Raw genomic sequence first — 9,673 nt, 5'->3', positions numbered from 1 at the left:
GGCTCCATGGAGTTTTGGGGGGGGTCCCTGAGGTTCTGGGGGGGGTCCTGGGGTTTCGGGGGGTCTCTGGGTTTTGGGGGTGGTTCCCAGGGGTTATGGAAGGTTCCCATGGAGTTTTGGGGGGGGGATCTCGGGGGTTATGGAAGGTTCCATGGAGTTTGGGGGGGGTTCCAGGCATTTTGGGGGGTTCCTGGGGTTTTCAGGGGCATCACTGGTGGTTTTGGGGGGGTCCCTGGGGTTTCGGGGGGCCCCTGTGTGTTTTGGGGGTCCCTGTGTGTTTTGGGGGGGTCCCTGGAGGGTTTTGGGGGGGGTCCCTGGGGTTCTGGGGGGGTTCCTAGGGATTTTGGGGGGGTTCCTGGGGTATTGGGGGGTCCATGGAGTTTTGGGGGGGGTCCCTGGGGTTTTGGGGGGGTCCCTTGGGTTTTGGCGTGTCACTGAGGTTTTGGGGGGTCCCTGGAGGGTTTTGTGGGGGCTCCCTGGGGTTTTGGGGGGATCCATGGAGTTTTGGGGGGGGTTCCCTGGGGGTTATGAAGGTTCATGAGTTTTGGGGGGGCCCCCTGGGGTTTTGGGGGCGCCGCTGGGGTTCTGGGGGGCTTCCCTGTGGTTTTGGGGGCGTCCCTGTGATTTCGGGGGGTCCCTGGTGTTTCGGGGTGGTCTTGGGGTTTTAGGGGGGTCCTGGGTGGTTTCGGGGGGTCCCCGAGGTTTTGGGGCGCCCCCTGCACTCACTTCCCGGTGCAGGTGCCCTCGACCTCGGTGAAGAGCTTCTGCTTGACGGTGGTGAGGAGGTTGGGCCCGAAGTAGCGCGGGTGCAGCAGGATCTCGTGCTCCAGCGAGATCTGGGGGGACACGGAGCCCCCCTCAGCACCGGGAACCCCCCCCCGGGGCACCGGGAACACCGGGAACCCCCAGGATCCCCCTTGGGGCACCGGGATCGTCACCGGGAGCCCCTCAAGGGGCACCGGGAGCACCGGGACCCCCTCCCAGGGCACCGGGAACCCCCAGGATCCCCCTTGGGGCACCGGGATCGTGACCGGGAGCCCCCTAAGGGACACCGGGAGCACCGGGAACCCCCCTAGGGCACCGGGAAGCGCCAGGATCCCCCTTGGGGCACCGGGATCGTCACCGGGAGCCCCCCAAGGGGCACCGGGAGCACTGATACCCCTCCCAGGGCACCGGGACCCCCTTCTTGGGGCACCGAGAGCACCGGGACCCCCCGTTTACCCTACCGGGACCCTGCCCAGGGCACGGGAACCGCCAGGATCCCCCTTGGGGCACCGGGATCGTGACCGGGAGCCCCTCAAGGGGCACCGGGAGCACTAGACCCCCTCCCAGGGCACCGGGAACCCCCAGGATCCCCCTTGGGGCACCGGGATCATCACCGGGAGCCCCTCAAGGGACACCGGGAGCACTGAGACCCCCTCCCAGGGCACCGGGACCCCCTTCTTGGGGCACCGAGAGCACCGGGACCCCCCATTGACCCTACCGGGACCCTCCCCAGGGCACCGGGAACCGCCAGGATCCCCCTTGGGGCACCGGGATCATCACCGGGAGCCCCTCAAGGGACACCGGGAGCACCGGGAACCCCTCCCAGGGCACCGGGACCGCCAGGATCCCCCTTGGGGCACCGGGATCGTCACCGGGAGCCCCCCAAGGGGCACCGGGAGCACTGAGACCCCCTCCCAGGGCACAGGGACCCCCTTCTTGGGGCACCGAGAGCACCGGGACCCCGTTTACCCTACCAGGACCCTCCCCAGGGCACCGGGAACCCCCAGGATCCCCCTTGGGGCACCGGGATCATCACCGGGAGCCCCTCAAGGGACACCGGGAGCACCGGGAACCCCTCCCAGGGCACCGGGAACCGCCAGGATCCCCCTTGGGGCACCGGGATCGTCACCGGGAGCCCCCCAAGGGGCACCGGGAGCACTGAGACCCCCTCCCAGGGCACAGGGACCCCTTCTTGGGGCACCGAGAGCACCGGGACCCCCGTTTACCCTACCAGGACCCTCCCCAGGGCACCGGGAACCCCCAGGATCCCCCTTGGGGCACCGGGATCATCACCGGGAGCCCCTCAAGGACACCGGGAAGCACCGGGAACCCCTCCCAGGGCACCGGGAACCGCCAGGATCCCCCTTGGGGCACCGGGATCGTGACCGGGAGCCCCCCAAGGGGCACCGGGAAGCACTGAGACCCCCTCCCAGGGCACCGGGACCCCCCTTCTTGGGGCACCGAGAGCACCGGGACCCCCGTTTACCCTACCGGGACCCTCCCCAGAGCACCGGGAACCCCCAGGATCCCCCTTGGGGCACCGGGATCATCACCGGGAGCCCCTCAAGGGGCACCGGGAGCACCGAGGCCCCCTCCCAGGGCACCGGGACCGACGGGGATCCCGCCTTTGAGCACCGGGACCCCCCTCCCAGACACCGGGCCCCCCTCTTGGGGCACCGGGAGCCGCCCCCTCCCTTCTCCGGGCCTTCCCCTCCCCTCCCCCCCCCGCCCCCAACTCAGGGGTCTCCTCCGGTGAGACACGTGACCCCCCCCCCGGTAAACCACGTGACCCCCGGTGGGCGCTCACGTGGTAGAACATCCTCGCGCCGCCGCCACAGCCGCTTAGGCCACGCCCCCTCCTCCCCCCTCCCCTATAGGGGGCGGGGCCAGCGCGAGGCCACGCCCACCAACGCCAACCCGCCAAAAAGGGGAGGGCGCGGTGATTGGCTGAGCGGGAAAAAGGGGGCGTGGCCAAGGCGGGAAGCGCGCGGGGATTGGCTGAGCGGGATCAAAAGGGGGCGTGGTCAAAGCGGGAAGCGCGCGGTGATTGGCTGAGCGGGAGACGCGGCGCGCGCGGAAGGGGCGTGGCCAAAGCGGGTGATTGACAGGAGAGGAAGCCCCGCCCCCTTGACACCCTCGCAACCCCCCCCCCTCGCGCACCCCTGGAGCCCCTGAGGACCCCCAAGACCCTCCCAACCACCCTCTGGACCCCCCCAGACCCCCCCAAAGACCCCTCGGACCCCCCCAAAGCCGCTCTGGGACCCCCTCACCCCCCTAGGGCACCCCCAGACCCCCAGAAGACCCCTAGTCTACCCCTAGACCCCCCCCCAAAGACCTCTAGGACCCCCCCCAGCACCCCTAGGGCACCCCCAGACCCCCCCAAACACCCCTTAGCACCCCTGAGACCCACAAAACCCACCCCTGGGTCCCCCTGGACCCCCGCAAACACCCCTGGAGCCCCCCCAGTGCCCCTAGGGCCCCCCCAGAGCCCCCCAAAGCACCCCTGGGACCCTCTGGACCCCCCGAAACACCCCTGAGACCCACAAAACCTACCCCTGAGACCCCCCCAGCACCCCTAGGGCACCCGCAGACCCCCCCAAAGACCTCTAGGACCCCCCCAGCACCCCTAGAGCCCCCCAAAACACCCCTGAGAACCCCCCAGCACCCCTAGACCCACCCCAAACACCCCTGAGACCCCCAAAACCTACCCCTGAGACCCCCCCCAGCCCCCCTAGGGCACCCCCAGACCCCCCGAAAACACCTCTGGGACCCCCCGCAGCACCCCTAGACCCACCCCAAACACCCCTGGGACCCCCCCCAGCGCCCCTAGGACACCCCCAGACTCCCCCCAAACACCCCTGGGACCCTCTAGGACCCCCCCAAACACCTCTAGGACGCCCCCAGCACCCCTAGACCCACCCCAAACACCCCTGAAGCACCTGTGGGACCCTCTGGACCCCCCCAAACACCCCTGAGACCCACAAAACCCAACCCTAAGACCCCCCAGTGCCCCTAGGGCACCCCCAGACCCCCCCAAAGACCTCTAGGACCCCCCCCCAGCACCCCTATGGCACCCGAAGACCCCCCCAAAACACCCCTGGGACCCTCCCAGCACTCCTAGGGCACCCCCAGACCACCCCAAAGACCTCTAGGACCCCCCCCATCACCCCTAGAGCCCCCCAAAACACCCCTGAGAACCCCCCAGCGCCCCTAGGGCACCCCCAGATGCCCCCAAAGACCTCTAGGAGCCCCCCAGCACCCCCAGACCCATCCCAAACACCCCTGAGACACCCCCAGCCCCCCTAGGGCACCCCCAGACCCCCCCAAAGACCACTAGGACCCCCCGCAGCACCCCTAGACCCACTCCAAACACCCCTGGGACCCCCCCCAGCGCCCCTAGGGCACCCCCAGACTCCCCCAAAACAGCCCTGAAACCCTCTAGGACCCCCCCAAACACCTCTAGGACCCCCCCAGCACCCGTAGACCCACCCCAAGACTCCCGTGAAGCACCCCTGGGACCCTCTGGAGCCCCCCAAACACCCCTGAGCCCCACTAAACCTACCCCTGAGACCCCCCCAGCCCCCCTAGGGCACCCCCAGACCCCCCCAAAGACCTCTAGGAGCCCCCCAGCCCCCATAGGGCCCCCCCAGCCCCCCCTGAAGCACCCCTGAGACCCTCAAGACCCCCCCAAAACCCCTCTGGGACCCCCCAAACCCCGTCGCAGCTTCTCCTTCCCCTTTTTTATTCCACCAGCCGCTTCCACCCGGAGCGGGGGGCGAATCCCCCACTCCGGGGGGGCCAATTTGGGGCCCCGAACCCCCCCGCTAGGTTCTCCCTTCTCTTTTTTTAGGGGTTCTGCGGCGCGGGGGGCTCGATGCCCACCCCGTGGCCGCTCCTAGGGGCGAAAGCGGGCGGCCAGGAGCCCCAGACCCACCCCAAACACCCCTGAGACCCCCCCCAGCCCCCCTAGGGCACCCCCAGACCCCCCCAAACACCCCTGAGATCCACAAAACCCACCCCTGAGACCCCCCAGCGCCCCTAGGGCACCCCCAGACCCCCCCAAAGACCTCTAGGAGCCCCCTCCAGCACCCCTATGGCACCCGAAGACCCCCCAAAACACCCCTGGGACCCTCCCAGCACTCCTAGGGCACCCCCAGACCCCCCCAAAGACCTCTAGGACCCCCCCCAGCACCCCTAGAGCCCCCCAAAACACCCCTGAGAACCCCCCAGCACCCCTAGACCCACCCCAAACACCCCTGAGACCCCCCCCAGCACCTCTAGGGCACCCCCAGACCCCCCCAAACACCTCTAGGACCCCCCCCAGCACCCCTAGACCCACCCCAAACACCCCTGAAGCACCTGTGGGACCCTCTGGACCCCCCCAAACACCCCTGAGACCCACAAAACCTAACCCTAAGACCCCCCAGCACCCCTAGGGCACCCCCAGACTCCCCCCAAGACCTCTAGGACCCCCCCCAGCACCCCTATGGCACCCGAAGACCCCCCAAAACACCCCTGGGACCCTCCCAGCACTCCTAGGGCACCCCCAGACCCCCCCAAAGACCTCTAGGACCCCCACAGCACCCCTAGAGCCCCCCAAAACACCCCTGGGACCCCACCCAGCACCCCTAGACCCTCCCCAAACACCCCTGAGACCCATAAAACCTACCCGAGACCCCCGCAGCACCCCTAGGGCACCCCTAGACCCCCCCAAAGACCTCTAGGAGCCCCCCAGCACCCCTAGGCCCATTCCAAACACCCCTGAGACCCCCCCAGCACCCCTAGGGCACCCCCAGACTCCCCCAAAACACCCCTGGGACCCTCTGGACCCCCCCAAACACCCCTGAGACCCACAAAACCCAACCCTAAGACCCCCCAGCGCCCCTAGGGCACCCCCAGACCCCCCCAAACACCCCTGAGATCCACAAAACCCACCCCTGAGACCCCGCAGCCCCCCTAGGGCACCCCCAGACTCCCCCAAAACACCGCTGGGACCCTCTGGACCCCCCCAAACACCCCTGAGACCCACAAAACCTACCCCTGAGACCCCCCCAGCACCCCTAGGGCACCCCCAGACCCACGCAAAGACCTCTAGGACCGCCCCCAGCGCCCCTAGGGCACCCCCAGACCCCCCCAAATACCCCTTAGCACCCCTGAGACCCACAAAACCCACCCCTGAGACCCCCCCAGACCCCCTAGGGCACCCCAAAGACCCCTGAGACCCCCAAAACCTACCCCTGAGACCCACCCCGCGCCCCTAGGGCACCCCCAGACTCCCCCAAAACACCCCTGGGACCCCCCAGCGCCCCTAGGGCACCCCCAGCCCCCTCCAAAACACCCCTGGGACCCTCTGGACCCCCCCCAAACACCCCTGAGACCCACAAAACCTACCCCTGAGACCCCCCAGCCCCCCTAGGGCACCCCCAGATCCCCCCAAAGACCTCTAGGACCCCCCCCCCAGCACCCCTATGGCACCCGAAGACCCCCCAAAACACCCCTGGGACCCTCCCAGCACTCCTAGGGCACCCCCAGACCCCCCCAAAGACCTCTAGGACCCCCCCCAGCACCCCTAGAGCCCCCCAAAACACCCCTGAGAACCCCCCAGCACCCCTAGACCCACCCCAAACACCCCTGAGACCCACAAAACCTACCCCTGCGACCCCCCCAGCCCCCCTAGGGCACCCCCAGACCCCCCCAAAGACCTCTAGGAACCCCCCAGCCCCCACAGGGCCCCCTCAGCCCCCCCTGAAGCACCCCTGAGACCCTCAAGACCCCCCCAAAACCCCTCTGGGACCCCCCAAACCCCGTCGCAGCTTCTCCTTCCCCTTTTTTATTCCACCAGCCGCTTCCACCCGGAGCGGGGGGCAAATCCCCCACCCCCCGGGGGGGCCAATTTGGGGCCCCGAACCCCCCCGCTAGGTTCTCCCTTCTCTTTTTTTAGGGGTTCTGCGGCGCGGGGGGCCGGATGCCCACCCCGACCCCGCTCCTAGGGGCGAAAGCGGGCGGCCAGGAGCCCCAGACCCACCCCAAACACCCCTGAGATCCCCCCAGACCCCCTAGGGCACCCCCAGACCCCCCCAAACACCCCTGAGATCCACAAAACCCACCCCTGAGACCCCGCAGCCCCCCTAGGGCACCCCCAGACTCCCCCAAAACACCCCTGGGACCCTCTGGACCCCCCCAAACACCCCTGAGACCCACAAAACCTACCCCTGAGACCCCCCCCAGCCCCCCTAGGGCACCCGCAGACCCCCCCAAAGACCTCTAGGAGCCCCCCCCAGCACCCCTATGGCACCTGAAGACCCCCCAAAACACCCCTGGGACCCTCCCAGCACTCCTAGGGCACCCCCAGACCCCCCCAAAACACCCCTGGGACCCCCCGCAGCACCCCTAGACCCACCCCAAACACCCCTGGGACCCCCCCCAGCGCCCCTAGGACACCCCCAGACTCCCCCAAAACACCCCTGAGACCCTCTAGACTCCCCCAAACACCTCTAGGACCCCCCCAGCACCCCTAGACCCACCCCAAACACCCCTGAAGCACCTGTGGGACCCTCTGGACCCCCGCAAACACCCCTGAGACCCCCAAAACCCACCCCTGAGACCCCCCCCAGCCCCCCTAGGGCACCCCCAGACTCCCCCAAAGACCTCTAGGAGCCCCCCAGCCCCCCTAGGGCACCCCCAGCCCCCCCCGAAGCACCCCTGAGACCCTCAAGACCCCCCCAAACCCCCTCTGGGACCCCCCAAACCCCGTCGCAGCTTCTCCTTCCCCTTTTTTATTCCACCAGCCGCTTCCACCCGGAGCGGGGGGCGAATCCCCCACCCCGGGGGGGCCAATTTGGGGCCCCGAACCCCCCCGCTAGGTTCTCCCTTCTCTTTTTTTAGGGGTTCTGCGGCGCGGGGGGCTCGATGCCCACCCCGACCCCGCTCCTAGGGGCGAAAGCGGGCGGCCAGGAGCCCCAGACCCACCCCAAACACCCCTGAGACCCCCCCAGCCCCCCTAGGGCACCCCCAGACCCCCCCAAACACCCCTGAGATCCACAAAACCCACCCCTGAGACCCCGCATCCACCTAGGGCACCCCCAGACTCCCCCAAAACACCGCTGGGACCCTCTGGAGCCCCCCAAACACCCCTGAGACCCACAAAACCTACCCCTGAGACCCCCCCCAGCACCCCTAGGGCACCCCCAGACCCCCCCAAAGACCTCTAGGACCGCCCCCAGCACCCCTAGGGCACCCCCAGACCCCCCCAAAGACCTCTAGGACCCCCCCCAGCACCCCTAGAGCCCCCCAAAACACCCCTGAGAACCCGCCAGCACCCCTAGACCCACCCCAAACACCCCTGAGACCCCCCCCCAAGGCACCCCCAGACCCCCCCAAAGACCTCTAGGAGCCCCACAGCCCCCCTAGGGCACCCCCAAAACACCCCTGGGACCCCCCCCAGCGCCCCTAGGGCACCCCCAGACTCCCCCAAAACACCCCTGAGACCCTCTAGACCCCCCCAAACACCTCTAGGACCCCCCCAGCACCCCTAGACCCACCCCAAACAACCCTGAGACCCCCCCAGCACCCCTAGAGCCCCCCAAAACACCCCTGGGAACCCCCCAGCACCCCTAGACCCACCCCAAACACCCCTGAGACCCCCAAAACCTAGCCCTGAGACCCCCAAGCCCCCCTAGGGCACCCCCAGACTCCCCCAAAGACCTCTAGGAGCCCCCCAGCCCCCACAGGGCCCCCTCAGCCCCCCCTGAAGCACCCCTGAGACCCTCAAGACCCCCCCAAAACCCCTCTGGGACCCCCCAAACCCCGTCGCAGCTTCTCCTTCCCCTTTTTTATTCCACCAGCCGCTTCCACCCGGAGCGGGGGGCGAATCCCCCACCCCGGGGGGGCCAATTTGGGGCCCCGAACCCCCCTGCTAGGTTCTCCCTTCTCTTTTTTTAGGGGTTCTGCGGCGCGGGGGGCTCGATGCCCACCCCGACCCCGCTCCTAGGGGCGAAAGCGGGCGGCCAGCACCCCCAGACCCACCCCAAACACCCCTGAGACCCCCCCAGCCCCCCTAGGGCACCCCCAGACCCCCCCAAACACCCCTGAGATCCACAAAACCCACCCCTGAGACCCCACAGCCCCCCTAGGGCACCCCCAGACTCCCCCAAAACACCCCTGGGACCCTCTGGACCCCCCAAACACCCCTGAGACCCACAAAACTTACCCCTGAGACCCCCCCAGCGCCCCTAGGGCACCCCCAGACCCCCCCAAAGACCTCTAGGAGCCCCCCCCAGCACCCCTATGGCACCTGAAGACCCCCCAAAACACCCCTGGGACCCTCCCAGCACTCCTAGGGCACCCCCAGACCCCCCCAAAACACCCCTGGGACCCCCCGCAGCACCCCTAGACCCACCCCAAACACCCCTGAGACCACCCCAGCCCCCCTAGGACACCCCCAGACTCCCCAAAAACACCCCAGAGACCCTCTAGACCCCCCCAAACACCTCTAGGACCCCCCCCAGCACCCCTAGACCCACCCCAAACACCCCTGAAGCACCTGTGGGACACTCTGGACCCCCCCAAACACCCCTGAGCCCCACAAAACCCACCCCTGAGACCCCCACAGCCCCCATAGGGCACCCCCAGACTCCCCCAAAGACCTCTAGGAGCCCCCCAGCCCCCACAGGGCCCCCTCAGCCCCCCCTGAAGCACCCCTGAGACCCTCAAGACCCCCCCAAAACCCCTCTGGGACCCCCCAAACCCCGTCGCAGCTTCTCCTTCCCCTTTTTTATTCCACCAGCCGCTTCCACCCGGAGCGGGGGGCGAATCCCCCACCCCCGGGGGGCCAATTTGGGGCCCCGAACCCCCCGCTAGGTTCTCCCTTCTCTTTTTTTAGGGGTTCTGCGGCGCGGGGGGCTCGATG

The sequence above is a fragment of the Phaenicophaeus curvirostris genome, unplaced genomic scaffold (genome assembly GCF_032191515.1).
Source record: "Phaenicophaeus curvirostris isolate KB17595 unplaced genomic scaffold, BPBGC_Pcur_1.0 scaffold_397, whole genome shotgun sequence".
Taxonomy (NCBI): Eukaryota; Metazoa; Chordata; class Aves; order Cuculiformes; family Cuculidae; genus Phaenicophaeus; species Phaenicophaeus curvirostris.
The sequence above is the reverse complement of the archived record's forward strand: the minus strand, read 5'-3'. Positions refer to the sequence as shown.